Source organism: Sciurus vulgaris (genome assembly GCF_902686455.1).
Source record: "Sciurus vulgaris genome assembly, chromosome: X".
NCBI classification, from domain to species: domain Eukaryota; kingdom Metazoa; phylum Chordata; class Mammalia; order Rodentia; family Sciuridae; genus Sciurus; species Sciurus vulgaris.
This window is the reverse complement of record NC_136471.1, coordinates 48,482,273-48,497,952: the sequence shown is the minus strand read 5'-3', so window position 1 is coordinate 48,497,952 and position 15,680 is coordinate 48,482,273. Positions and strand designations below refer to the sequence as shown.

General features: G+C 37.4%; 1 long non-coding RNA gene across 4 annotated transcripts in view; it reads right to left on the bottom strand.

Annotated features, from left to right (window-relative positions):
• The window catches only part of LOC306651853, a 66,467-nt gene that overhangs the window by 33,712 nt on the left and 17,075 nt on the right, over positions 1–15,680 (bottom strand). Inside the window, exon 6 of one of the 4 annotated variants that reach the window (XR_013761219.1) lies at positions 14,537–15,287. The exons of the other annotated variants lie outside the window; for them this stretch is intronic. This is a non-coding gene — a long non-coding RNA (uncharacterized lncRNA). Of the gene's footprint in view, positions 1–14,536; positions 15,288–15,680 lie in introns of those variants that run through there. 4 annotated transcript variants of the gene reach the window in all.

Sequence of the window (15,680 nt, the reverse complement as noted above, 5' to 3'; positions counted from 1 at the left end):
AATGATAGCAGTATTACATTTATTTAAAAAATGGAACAAAAGTGACAAAAGAAAATTAACCTATAAATGAATATTCTATATGAATATAGTCATGAAAATACTTTAATAATATTAGCAAATTGAATCCAGCACCATATCCCTAGAACATCTAAAAATCAAATAATTCAATATATTTTATTTGTAGAATAAAATAAAAAAACACATCATCATCTTAATTGATGCATTAAAAAATTGGCAACATTCAATACCCTTCAAGGGAATATGAAGGAACTTCCTTAGCATGATAAAGGGCATCTATTGTGGGTAAAACCTGGTGGACAAAATTTCTTGGTTTTGTTTTCTTGCCTCAAGGGCCCTGATATTCTAGTATGGTCTCCTCTCAAGTTAATAATTACATCTGCAAGGAACTTATTTCCAAATAAGGTCACATTCTGAAGTACTAGGAGTTAGGATTTCAACAAATCATTTTGGAGCATGATTCAACCATTAACCCCTGTAGTCACTCAATTGCTTTGGCCTCTATGCTCTTTCTGTTACTTTAATATATTTCTCTATTGGAAGATTATAGAGAAAATCCAAATTGAAAATACCACCAGGTACATTTTGACCTATCTACTTCCTGGACATTAAATTTTTCTGCTCACAGGTCAGAAGACTTAGGGAAAGCCCAGGAATTATTCCATGCATTCTTGTAAAATTCCAGTCTTCGGCAAACTGACAGAGATCAATTTAGAGACAAATGAAAAGGAATTGTAGGATATCATGATAAATCATTGAAAGCATCCAAAATAATCCAAAATGAAAGAGCAATTGTTTATGAGGAAGTAGGTACAGATAACATAATAGAAATCCAGAAATAAAGATCATACCTCAGGGAAACCATGAGCAGAGATTCTACAGAACACAGTTGAAAAGATCAGGTGGTGTGAACAACTGCAAAAGGCATATTTGAGTAAAGCATGACAAGCTTATGTGTTTACAATAGCACAAAGTTTGCCAAAAATGCAGCTCTGTTTAGGTTGGTAGTCAGATCTTGATTCTACAGAAATGACCAAGTGGGAAGCAAAGCTATGCAGGGATAGAGGAAACAAAAGGAAATGCCGAAATTGTTAGTACACACACTCATGCACACATACTCTCAGGTACACTCAAGTTCCATTACCACAATATTAGAATTTTCCCAAAACACTTTGCTTGGGATAATGAGAGCACATTCAGTTCACTAGTGTAACTATTCAGGCACAATGTTCTCTGAACTGTGCTATGAACTTTATCAGTATGCAAACACTAGAAACGTGTCATCCACAGTGTTGATAATATGGAATATTAATAACACTCTGAATAACACATATTTGTGAAAACTGATTATATCACAACCATAGGATAGAATCCTAGGTAGGCAGTAAATATGAGTTGTAATGTCCTTTTAGGCCAGGCAGGGTTACAGGTATATTGTTTTGTGGCAAAAAGGCCTGTGGGGGTCAGCACAGTGGGCCCATTTTATGGAATTACTCTCTTAACCTCATGTTCCCACCATCCTCATCTGTCTGTCACCTAACAGTACCAAAAAATTTGTATAAATGGCTATTTCAATAAACAAAAACTACCTTACTGTCTACATTTTACAGTTTTATAGTGATGCAAGATATATGTGCTTTTGTACAATGGAATAAAATTATGCCAATGTTGTAAATATTATTACTCAGAAACATTGAAGTATGTTTGATTTTTAAAAAAACATGATGAGAGATGATATTTTGTCTATCAGATTAGCAAGCAACCATCCCCATTATCTTCAATGTATAGAAAAAAAAGCACTTTCATACTGCAAGATTAGGAATATAAATTAGCAATAGAATTTTGAATATAATGTGTTAATATAAGAGTTAACAAATTGTATAGTTTTGAAGAACATTTTCAAGAACTTATAATAAGAAATGCATTAAAATGTCTGCATATATATGAGAAATATTGTCAAGTACACTATTGTGTATAACAGAAAATAAGGCAAGGAGTCTAAATTACTACAGTACTGATGAAATTCATTTGGGCCTCCATACATATAATGAAAACCTCAATAGATAGAAAAAAGAAAACACAAATGAAATTTTGCTGTAAAGTAATAGAAAATATTATAGAAATGTATTTATATAGAAATGTCATCATAAGTAGGGCAAGAGTAGATTGCAAAGTTCATATATGGTACAGGGTTTTTTTTGCACTGGAGATTTAACTTAAGGGTGCTGAACCACTGAGTCACATCTTCAGTACTTCTTATTTTTTATTTTGAGACAGAGTCTCACTAAGTTACTGAGTGCCTCACTAAGTTGCTGGGGCTGGCCTTGAACTTGCAATCCTCTTGTCACATCCTCCCAAGTTGCTAGGATTACAGGAGTGGGATACCACTCCTGACAGATCCATTTTTACTTGTATAAGTCTACCTATCAGGATGTCTTAAAGGATAGAAATAAAAATTAAATAAATTCATCTCACATAGAACTTTCTTTTCATCATAATGATAGTCTGTACTTTATGATTGAAGCCTTCAGAATCCCTGTATATTGGGAATGCTCCCTTTTCCATCTGAACTTCCAGAAGGTTCTGGTGGGCTCGGTCACAGCCCCTCCCTCCCACTTTTCCTGTTCAGCAGTTCACGATGAAGTTCATGCTACTGTCACAAGGTGGCATCAATGTACCTTCATTGTCAAACATCTCTGCAAAGAACTGTATACAAGGAGCCAAAAAAATACAGTAGTTCCTCTTTATTCATGGTTTTGCTTTCACAGGTTACAGTTTTTGATAGTCAAATTGGGCCTGAAAATACTGTTATAGTGCAATGAGGAACTAAGATATTTTGAGAGACAGTGCACACTCATGTAAGTATTACAATGGTAAATTGTTATAATTTCTCTATTATTTTTGTCAATCTCTAACTGTACCTAATTTTCAAACTTTATTATAGGTATATACTAAAGTAAAACATATAGTATATATAGAATTTGGTACTATCCCCAGTTTCAGAGAACCCCAGAAATTCTTGGAATGTATCCCCTGAGGATAAGAAAGTACTACTCTAACACCTCTTAAAACCCAGCTATAAACTTATGTACAAAATGATTTTAATTGCATCCAAAAAAAAAAACCTGGGAGGTGTGAAAAAGGATTGTAAAAACACATACACAGGTAATGCATACAATAAAATACCAGGTAGCTCTAATGAACCTTGGCAATCACCAGTGGGCATCAGTCAGTGCAGTGCAGGTAAGAGGTGATTAAGAGGATGGGGCACTAAAGCAGGGTCTGAACAGTTGTGCCCACAATGTTCTGGAGAAGGGATAACTGGAAGGGAGGTTGGAAGTCTGGAAAGCCTCTGCAAATATGGGTAATGGAGGGTAAAGGTCCTGCTCTCTGGTAGGGAACCCCACTGCAGTATGGACATCTTAACCTACATTAAGGAAGAAGAGATAAATCAGTAAATGGCATGTAAACTTAGGGTCAACAGCAACTAGAACTTTAATATTCATGGGAGTTTTCCAAATAAAATTACTATCTTTGTAAACAAACCAGTTGATGATATTGGATACCCTAGAAAATGTATTTGTTTTCATTAAAAAGAAAGTGCATATGATTGCCACCTTTGATTAGATTCAGAACAGCAGTTCTGAAAATCTCAGACCAGGGGACTCTGCAGCTGGAGGGAGGAGGGAGGAAGTTTGGAGCTTGGCTTAGTGTTATTAAGTAGAAAGTTTTAAAATTTTTCACTTTCTATGAGCAATCCTTCTGTTTCCACACTAAATTGAATGCAACAGATGCTCTTCTTAATTAAGGAATATATGTGCACATTACTTTTGTCTATATTCCCCTAGTATTTTGTGTGAAATTTTTATGAAAAATTTTTTTGCAATACAATATTTCAAATGATACACAACCATATGTTTATAAATTGAACTTAAACTGCATCTCCCACTAGTTTCCCTCCTAGCCCCCTGACCCCAAAATGTCTGTTGGACATACAATGGTGCATACTCTCCAGACGTGTCTACTTATGAAAAGTGTACATGAATACACACACACACACACACATACATACACACACACAGAGTATTTTCCAAAAGTACAACCTCAGCATTTGGTTTATATTGAAACTATTCTCTTTCACCTAATATTGTCATAATTTTTCTTAACATTTCACCAGTTACTGTGGTTTTTGGCATATTTCAATGTTTCTTGTTGGTATATATCTTCTATTAGTTATCCATTGAAAGTGCTAAGATCTTTATTTATTAGTAAGTGTGCTTCTGAAATCATGGATATTGAGCCACTATATGAGTTCACAAACGTTTTTCCTCATTTTCACACAATTCTTAGTATATTTTTTCTTTTAGAATGTTTTAAAATTCCAATAATATTGTTACTTAAAAACTATACAGACCTTATATTTTTTTTTATTTTATTGTAAACAAATGGGATACATGTTGTTTCTCTGTTTGTCATGGCGCAAAGGCATACCATTTGTGTAATCATAAATCCACATACAGTAATGTTGTTTGATTCATTCTGTTATTTTTCCCCTTCCCCCCACCCCTCCCACCCCCTTTACCCTCTATACAGTACTTTCTTCCTCCATACTTGCCCCCCTCCCTAACCCTAACTCTAACCCTAACACTAACCCTTCCCTCCCCCCCATTATGTGTCATCCTCCACTTATTAGCGATATCATTCGTCCCTTGTCTTTTTGAGATTGGCTTATCTCACTTAGCATGATATTCTCCAATTTCATCCATTTGCCTGCAAATGCCATAATTTTGTCATTCTTTATGGCTGAGTAATATTCCATTGTGTATATATACCACAGTTTCTTTATCCACTCGTCAATTGAAGGGCATCTAGGTTGGTTCCACAGTCTGGCTATTGTGAATTGAGCAGCTATGAACATTGATGTGGCTGTATCTCTGTAGTATGCTGATTTTAGATCCTTTGGGTATAGGCCAAGGAGTGGGATAGCTGGGTCAAATGGAGGGTCCATTCCAAGTTTTCTAAGGAATCTCCACACTGCTTTCCAGAGTGGCTGCACTAATTTGCAGCCCCAACAGCAATGTATGAGTGTACCTTTCTCCCCACATCCTCGCCAACACCTGTTGCTTGTATTTTTGATAATCGCCATTCTAATTGGGGTGAGATGGAATCTTAGGGTGGTTTTGATTTGCATTTCTCTTATTACTAGAGATGTTGAACATTTTTTCATATGTTTATTGATTGCTTGTACATCTTCTTCTGTGAAGTGTCTGTTCATTTCCTTAGCCCATTTGTCGATTGGATTATTTGTATTGTTGGTGTAGAGTTTTTTGAGTTCTTTATAGATTCTGGAGATTAGTGCTCTATCTGAAGTATGATTGGCAAAGATATTCTCCCACTCTGTAGGCTCTTTCTTCACATTACTGATAGTTTCCTTTGCTGAGAGAAAGCTTTTTAGTTTGAATCTATCCCAGTTATTGATTCTTGCTTTTATTTCTTGTGCTATGGGAGTCCTGTTGAGGAAGTCTGGTCCTAGGCCGACATGTTGAAGATCGGGACCTACTTTTTCTTCTATAATCTGCAGAGTCTCTGGTCTGATTCCAAGGTCCTTAATCCATTTTGAGTTGAGTTTTGTGCAGGGTGAGAGATATGGGTTTAGTTTCATTCTGTTGCATATGGATTTCCAATTCTCCCACACCATTTGTTGAAGAGGCTATCTTTTCTCCATTGCATATTTTTGGCACCTTTGTCTAGTATTAGAAAGTTGTATTTATTTGGGTTTGTGTCTGTGTCCTCTATTCTGTACCATTGATCTACCTGTCTATTTTGGTACCAGTACCATGCCGTCTTTGTTACTATTGCTTTGTAATAAAGTTGAAGTTCGGGTATTGCGATACCCCCTGCTTCATTTTTCCTGCGAAGGATTGCTTTAGCTATTCTGGGTTTCTTATTCTTCCAGATGAATTTCATGATTGCTTGCTCTATTTCTGTAAGGTACGTCATTGGGATTTTAATTGGGATTGCATTGAATCTGTATAGCACTTTTGGTAGTATGGCCATTTTGACAATATTAATTCGGCCTATCCAAGAACATGGGAGATCTTTCCATCTTCTAAGGTTTTCTTCCATTTCTTTCTTTAGTGTTCTGTAGTTCTCATTGTAGAGGTCTTTTACCTCTTTTGTGAGATTGATTCCCAAGTATTTTATTTTTTTCGATGCTATGGTGAATGGGGTAGTTTTCATAATTTCTCTTTCTGAGGATTCCTCACTTATGTATAAAAATGCATTGGATTTATGAGCATTGATCTTGTAACCTGCCACTTTACTGAATTCACTTCTGAGTTCTAACAGTTTTCTGGTGGAATTTCCTGGTTCCTCTAAGTATATAATCATATCATCCGCAAATAGGAATAGTTTGAGTTCTTCTTTTCCTATTCGTATTCCTTTAATTTCCTTGGTCTATCTAATTGCTCTGGCTAGAGTCTCAAGAACGATATTGAATAGGAGTGGTGAAAAAGGGCATCCCTGTCTTGTTCCAGTTTTCAGGGGGAATGCTTTCAGTTTTTCACCGTTTAGAATGATATTAGCCATGGGCTTAGCATAGATGGCCTTTACAATGTTAAGGAATGTTCCCACTATCCCTATTTTTTCTAGTGTTTTGAGCATGAAGGGGTGTTGTATTTTATCAAATGCTTTTTCTGCATCTATTGAAATAATCATGTGGTTCTTGACTTTAAGTCTATTGATATGGTGTATTACATTTATTGATTTCCGGATGTTGAACCAACCTTGCATCCCTGGGATAAAACCCACTTGATCGTGGTGCACTATCTTTTTAATATATTTTTGTATGCGATTTGCTAAAATTTTATTGAGAATTTTTGCGTCAATGTTCATTAATGATATCGGTCTGAAATTTTCTTTCCTCGATTTATCTCTGTCTGGCTTGGGTATCAGGGTAATATTGGTTTCATAGAATGAGTTTGGGAGGGTACCCTCCTCTTCTATTTCATGGAATACTTTGAGAAGTATTGGAATGAGCTCTTCTTTAAAGATTTTGTAGAACTCGCCTGAGAACCCATCTGGTCCTGGACTTTTCTTTGTTGGTAGGCTTTTGATGACCTCTTCTACTTCATTACTTGAAATTGTTCTATTTAAATTTTGTATGTCCTCCTCGTTCAATTTAGGCAATTCATATGTCTCTAGAAACCTGTTGATGTCTTCGAAATTTTCTATTTGGTTAGAATATAGATTTTCAAAATAGCTTCTAATTATGTTTTGTATTTCAATCATGTCTGTTGTGATATTTCCTTGTTCATTCCGAATTTTGGTGATTTGGGTTTTCTCTCGTCTTCTCTTTGTTAGAGTGGCTAAGGGTTTATCAATTTTGTTTATTTTTTCAAAGAACCAACTATTTATTTTGTCAATTTTTTGTATAGTTTCTTTTGTTTCAATTTCGTTGATTTCAGCTCTGAGTTTAACTATTTCCTGTCTTCTACTACTTTTGGTGTTGGTCTGTTCTTCTTTTTCTAGGGCTTTGAGCTGAAGTGTTAGGTTGTTTATTTGTTGATTTTTACTTCTTTTATTGAATGCGCTCCATGAAATAAATTTTCCTCTAAGTACTGCTTTCATAGTGTCCCAAAGATTTTGATATGATGTTTCTTTGTTCTCATTTACCTCTAGGAATTTTTTAATTTCCTTCCTAATATCTTCTGTTATCCATTCATCATGTAATAGCATATTGTTTAATCTCCAGGTGTTGGAGTAGCTTCTGTTTTTTACTCTTTCATTTATTTCTAACTTCAAACCATTATGATCTGATAGAATACAAGGTAGTGTCTCTATCTTCTTGTATTTGCTTACATTAGCTTTGTGGCATAATATATGGTCTATTTTAGAGAAGGATCCATGTGCTGCTGAGAAGAAAGTGTATTCGCTCTTGGTTGGATGGTATATTCTATAAATGTCCGTTAAGTCTAAATTATGATTGTGTTATTGAGATGTATGGTTTCATTGTTCAATTTTTGTTTGGAAGATCTGTCCAGTGGTGAGAGAGGCGTGTTAAAATCACCTAGTATTATTGTGTTATGGTCTATTTGGTTTCTGAAATTGAGAAGGATTTGTTTGACATACATGGATGAGCCACTGTTTGGGGCATAGATGTTTATGATTGTTATGTCTTGCTGATTTATGGTTCCCTTAAGCAGTATGTAATGACCTTCTTTATCCCTTTTGACTAGTTTTGACTTGAAGTCCACCTTATCTGAAATGAGGATGGATACCCCAGCTTTTTTGCTGAGTCCATGTGCATGATATGTTTTCCCCCATCCTTTCACCTTTAGTCTATGTGTATCTCTTTCTACGAGGTGAGTCTTGCAGGCAACATATTGTTGGATCTTTCTTTTTGATCCAATCTGCCAGTCTATGTCTTTTGATTGATGAGTTCAGGCCATTAATATTCAGGGTTATTATTGAGATATGATTAGTATTCCCGGTCATTTGGTTCATTTTATTTATTTATTTATTTATTTATTTATTTATTTATTTATTTATTTATTTATTTTGAGACAACTTGGTTCTTCCTTTATTTGACAATTCCTTTAGGATGGTTCCTCCCATTGCTGATTTGTTTCTTTGTTTTTCATCTCTTCCTCGTGGAATATTTTGCTGAGAATGTTCTGTAATGCTGGCTTTCTTTTTGTAAATTCTTTTAGCTTTTGTTTATCATGGAAGGATTTTATTTCATCATCAAATTTGAAGGTAAGTTTTGCTGGGTATAAGATTCTTGGTTGGCATCCATTTTCTTTCAGGGCTTGAAAAATGTTGTTCCAGGCCCTTCTAGCTTTTAGGGTCTGGATTGAAAAATCTGCTGATATCCGTATTGGTTTCCCCCTGAATGTAATTTGATTCCTCTCTCTTGCAGCCTTTAAAATTCTGTCTTTATTTTGTATGTTGGGCATTTTCATTATAATGTGCCTTGGTGTGGGTCTGTTGTAATTTTGTATATTTGGAGTCCTATAAGCCTCTTGTACTTGATCTTCCATTTCATTCTTCAGATTTGGGAAATTTTCTGATAGTATTTCATTGAATAAATTGTTCATTCCTTTGGTCTGTTTCTCTAAGCCTTCCTCAATTCCAATAATTCTTAAATTTGGCCTCTTCATGATATCCCATAGTTCTTGGAGATTCTGTTCATGATTTCTTACCATCTTCTCTGTTTGTTCAACTTTGTTTTCAAGGTTAAATATTTTATCTTCAATGTCTGATGTTCTGTCTTCAAGGTGTTCTATTCTATTGGTTATGCTTTCTATGGAATTCTTAATTTGGTTTATTGTTTCCTTCATTTCAAGGATTTCTGTTTGTTTTTTTTTTCAATATCTCTAACTCTTTATTGAAGTGATCTTTTGCTTCCTGTATTTGCTCTTTTAACTGTCGATTGGTGCGATCATTCAGTGCCTGCATTTGCTCTTGCATCTCGTCATTTGCTTCTCTGAGCATTTTAATTATGTACATTCTGAACTCCCTTTCTGTCATTTCTTCTGCCGTGCTGTCGTTGGGTTTCATTGATGTAGCATCTAGATTTGTTTGCATCATTTTCTTTCCTTGTTTTGTCATATTGTTCAGGTATCAGTTGACCGCTCTGATATTGCAGATTTCCTCTATTGTCTTATAATAGCCCTGAAGATTTCTATTATATCCCCTCTTAGTCTTCAGTAGCCTGAAATCTTGGAGGAAGTTGATAATGCAGTGCTCCACAAGGGAGATGACTCCCTAGGGGTGGTGACCTTTTGGTGGGGTATATTCCCTGCTAGTGGGCAGAGGTACCTTCACTTGCTGATGAATGGTCATCCAGAAGGGAAGTAGGTTGTGGGCTGATGCAAGACCAGTTTGGGCCTGTGTCTCTGATTTTACAGTCCTTTTGGGAGAACCTCACCCAACAGGGAGGAGTCACCCAGTGGGGAGGTCTCGCTGGTCGGTTTTCCTCCCAGAGGTTCCGTTCAATTCACAACTACCGCCTGGGCTGGGCAGCCTTCTTCTGCAATGTTCCCAGGGACCCGGACCTACCTCCTGGGCCTGGAAGCCTCACCCTTCGCAAACAAATCTCCTTAGGCTGCCTCTCCTCAGAGAAGCTGCCTGCAGTCCTGGAGCCTTCGCTCCGCCCCTCAGTTTGTCTGTGGGGCCCTTCCACCAAGAAGCCGTCTAGGACCCTGCTCTGCACTTTTCGCCTGGCTATGCGGCCCCTCCTCTGAGCAGCCACCTGGAGCCCCTTACAATCGCTCCGAGTCCCAGTGACCCGCCACACGCCTTTTCCTCCGGCAGCCACCTGTTGTTCCGTGCGGTCGCTCTAAGACCAAGTGACCCACCACGCACCACTTTCTCCACCAGGCAGTCACCCAGAGATCTGGTGCGTCACGAGACCCAAGAACTCACTGTGCACCTTCTTGTCCCAACTGCCTCCCGTAGCCCTGGTGCAGTCACTTCGAGCCCAAGCACCCCGCCGCGCTCCTCCTCCTTCTCCAGACAACCCACCTGTGTTCAGGAGCGGATGCTCTGGGACCAAACCACTCACCACGCTGTTCCACCGGATAGCCGCCCAGAGCCCTGGCGCAGCTGCTCCAATTCCAAGCAATGTGCCGAGCCCGTATTTCTCCTTCTCCTCTGGGCAGCCCCCTGTGTTCAGGGGTGGTCACGTTCAGTCCAAACAGCTCACCAAGCACCTTCTCCTTTGGGCAGCCTCCCAGAGCGCGGGTGGGTTGCGCCGAGTCCAAGCGCTGTGGTGAACAGCCACCTCTCCAATGCTCCCAGCTGTCTGCGATCACTGCTCCGGCGGGGGGAGGGGCGCCTCGCCGGCAGTTCTACTTTGCAAAGATCCCTGCTTTTGGGGCTACCGCCCTGTCCGGGGGCTACCGCCCCATCCGGGATGCCTGCCCAGTGGGAAACACTCCCCCGGCTGCTTTGAGTTGGCCCCAAGTCTCTCAATATCTCCTTTTCTTGAGTCCTGAGTCCACGCTGCTCCTCCGGATAGCCGCCCGGAGCCCTGGCGCAGCTGCTCCAATTCCAAGCGATGTGCCGAGCCCGTATTTCTCCTTCTCCTCTGGGCAGCCCCCTCTTCAATGCTCCCAGCTGTCTGCGATCACTGCTCCGGCGGGGGGAGGGGCGCCTCACCGGCAGTTCTACTTTGGAAAGATCCCTGCTTTCGGGGCTACCGCCCCGTCCGGGACGCCTGCCCAGTGGGAGACTCTCGCCCGGCTGCTTTGAGTTGGTCCCAAGGCTCTCTATATCTCCTCTTCTTGAGTCCTGAGTCCTGGAGCAACACGAAACGCAGCCACCCTCTAGTCCGCCATCTTGAATCCCCCAGACCTTATATTTTTAAAAAGTTTTAAAACACCTCAGAGAACATTTAATAGAAGCCCTGGAGATTAGACTATTCAGAGCTGAGAAAGAATGAAGTCAATTGGGAAAAAAAAAAAAAAAAACTTTACAGTACTTTCAAGGCTAGCTGACGATCAGGAGACAACAAGGTTATTTTTGATTTGTTTAAACTCCCTCAAAGTTAGTACTGTAATCTGAATAATGGTGCTAATAATTGGTAACTTGAATAGATGTTGGGATTAAAGGAGTGAAATATAAAATGCATTAGCACAAAGCTTATTTCAGTACATATTATTTTCTCTCTAGTTTACTTGCTTCAATGGCAACAGCTGAACTTATTTCTGATCCCATTCACCACTTCAGGGATCAACCACCTTAAGTGGCCCTACACCCAAGTCTCCTGGCACAGAGATTGGTATTTCACTTCTTCTCTCCTTTTCACCACTGAGAGGGCTTGTTCTACGGGGTCCATACAATAGCAGGGGAGTTAAGCTGACCATTTCTCAAGCCCTGGAAGCCCATCTTCTTATAAGAAAATCTGCTCTGTGACCTGTAGGGATAGTAAAGGATGGAACCTCATTTCAGTCCTGCTACTGTGACTTAGGCTTTGTGAGCCTTGACTTGGTCATCCATTAAATAGGACTGACCTGAGGATAACTAAGAAAACTTGCCCAGAGAGTATGGCATAGAGCAGGACTTCAGTGTCCTTTAAAATGTTGGGGACACAGCACTAGAAGCCTTAGGGCTAACTAAGGTAGGCATTGTGAAATCATTTCTCAGTGTTTCTGCTAATAAGAACACAGACAGCTGGACAATGGAAGCAAATCTCTCTCAGAGATGGCTTGAAATCAGTTTTAGAAACAGAAGTTTTTCTATATTCTTGGATTTTTCATTACCTTATAAAGTGGTTCCATATCATTCACCTGAGCAGATCCAATTCCAGTTCCCCACAATGGGAAGACAGGTGTGTCTGAACTCATCTGGTAAACTCAGTGATAGATAACACTAGTGAGTTTGCCTAATAGCTGTTCCTAGACTGCTTAATATGATAATATATTTAGAGGAAAATTTGAGACATCCCACAGTCACAATGTCCTCAGATCACATACTATCCAGTCTTATCACATTATTCAGTCATCTATTGTGTCTTTCACAGAGACAACAATCCAATTGTTACTGGCATTTCTTTTACACACATTTTTCCATGTTTCATTAGAATAACTATTGTGCTTAAAACCCATACTTCACTGGAGGCATCTCATGTGCTCTAATGTGGAAATGAAAAGACAAATACATGGGTGATTTTAAAGGTTAAGTCTGAGATTAGATGGCTCCTTCAACTTAAATTTTGTACTTGTTCTAGTTTCAAGATATTGAAGGTTTTCAACAATCCCTCTTGGCCCCATTTACCCATACCTGCACCAGATAAATATTCTGCCTCTTTCTTCCCTTTCCCATTTAAAGTTCTGAAAAAGTTTCAGACATTTCCTTTTAACATTTGTTACTTCCCACTGAGTCATCCTACTGCACCATGGTTTCTGTCCTCAGGATTGCAATATTAGGGTTTTCCAAGGTCACAAACTATTTTTTTTGTCACTAGGTCCAATTGTTTGTGTCAATAAATATACTGAGAAATACTTTTAATGACCTAAAATATGCATGTTTATGCAGACTGCTTGTTCACTCAAAGGACATATTTATTTGACAGTTTCCCAGGCTCTGAAGCACAACATACGTGGCTCAAATGCGAGCTGTCCTTTTCCCTAACTGTGCAGTCTTAGGTAATGTCCTTATTATGTCCTCAGTTATTCATGTATAAAAAGGATATTAGCAATATTAGCTGTATTGTAAGGGTGCTGTGAGCATTAAACAACTCAATGCCTTAAAAATATTTGGTACATTACATTCTACCTATTTTTATTTATTTTTATCTATCTTTATTGGCCATTAGTATTTTTACTGTTTTTATAAACATAGATTTATATTTATTCACACTCAATGACCTTTGAAATATGCTCTTAGTAAGACTTGCAGGTTACAAAACTTTTATTTTAAATTTTTAGAATGAGACTTTTCTTTTTTTAAAAATATTTTGTAAAAAAATTTTTGTAAAAAAAAAATTTTGTAGTTGTAGATGGACAGCATGCCTTTATGTGTTCTTTATGTGTTTATTTTTATGGGTGCTAAGGATCAAACCACAGTGCCTCACACGTGCTAGACAAGCACTCTGCCACTGAGCTGCAACCCCAGCCCAAGACTTTTTCTTTTGAATAAAAATATATAAATGCATACATTTCTGCACAAATAACTGCATGAGAAATTTTCTATGAAAATGTTATGGAGATAAAGACATTATCAAGACTTCAATTTGTATGGTCTGTTTTAGGGTAATATTATTTTATTTCTCTTCCTATGTTATTTATTTTTAATTATAATATGCCCCTATTGGTGTTGCAATTACACAAAATAATACAATGGCAGGGAAATTTAAGCATTTATAGTTCTAATCACAGAAAAGATACTCATTTTCAGTATGAGGAATGTTTGTTAGGCTCAGGAAGGAAGACAAGATATTGAAGGAGAACTTACCACTGTATTACAGGATGTTTTCCCCAGATTTCAAACCACAGTGATAATTATCAATATTTTTAAATGCTGCCCTCTCCAATAAGAAACACCAAGACACCTTTTTAAAGTATGTTTTAAATGCTAAAAGTTATTGGACAAAGGATGTAGTTCAGTGGTTGAAGACTTACCTAGAATGCCTAAGGCCCTGGGTTCAATCCCCAGCACCACAAAAAAAGAAATTCCTTTCACACCAAATGTCACTAAAATATATAAGAGTGAAAATTTGGGAGAAGTTATTCTCAACCCATATTCAATCAGATTTTATACTTCCAATGTATAAAATACTCTTAAAAAATACAGATTGCCCAAATACTTCAAGAGACAATAAACATAAAAACAATCCTGAAAACCACTCAGAGGCATAATAAAACATGTAATAAAAGATGAATCATATTTAGTTAGTCACACAAATTGTAAACTATAATATAGATTATAAACTCTTGATACAATGGAATATATAAATCAACATGGTTTTTGAGGATTATATGATAACTAAATATGTTAGTAGGCTAAATAAGAGAAAAAATTTGGAGAATATACACCAATAAATTAAAGAGATTCTAATATGGAGGATTAAATGGTGAGAATAGAATGAGAAGCAGAGTATTTTTAACTTCTACCATAACTTTTGTTATGTTTGATACATCTTAAATAACAAAAGAAATTAACAAATAATGTGACAAAGTTATGAAGAAAAAATTCTGTAGATGAGGAAAATGTGTAAACTGGGTTACAAAATGAAGTGCAGAAAAACATTTGTTGATGAAGTATCATGTTCATATACTCAGTGAAAATAGCACATTAAAAATCAATAATTTGGTGTGTAGGTACTGACTGAGGATTTGTTACTTTTATGAAGGTATATTTTCTAGTATTTTATAGACAGGATCCTTTTTGTATAAAATGTTGAAAACCTGGTTGTGAATTGATTATAAACATGATACTCATATATTCATTGATTTGGAAACATGTTCATGGTATATTGCTTTATGTTTAAAAGAAGCATAAAACAATTATTTGACAGTGTATCTGTGGGGGTATCTGTTTCTTGTGTCTCAAACTTCTTTGCAGTAAGTACTCATATACTATCTTATTTGATTTTTTACTCAGTTCAAATAGGGCCTGGACTTACAGTCCCAGGGAAGAAAGGTCCCAGAGTAGACATGAAGATAGTAGGATTTCCACTGGTATGTAGAAAAGTCCAGAAAGTTTTGGACTACACAAAGGAATTCAGGCATCTTCTTCATCCAACTGGTATCATGCTCCATTTTCTAAAGGTCATTTTTTTTTCAATGAAAAGGCATAATTTTTATAATCAGAAGACATTTTTTCCTCAAAGCTAAAGAAATAGTACATTGAAACTGAAATAGTACATTGACTAAAGAAATAGTACATTGAAACTGAAACTGTCTTTGAAAAACTCATATGTGAATAAGAAGAATGAAATGTCATATACTTAGTTTCATTTCCTACTTACTCCTACATCTACATGTAATTAATTTGATTACATGTACTTTACTTATTATTGCCTTCCAGGCACTGTCAATCCAATTCTGTATGTGCATCCCACATTACCCTTGCATAACTGGAAATGTCCACAGGGAGAAACATGGATGTTGCAGCCCAGCCCATGCTATATGACCTCAAACTCCATCTAGGAGGCC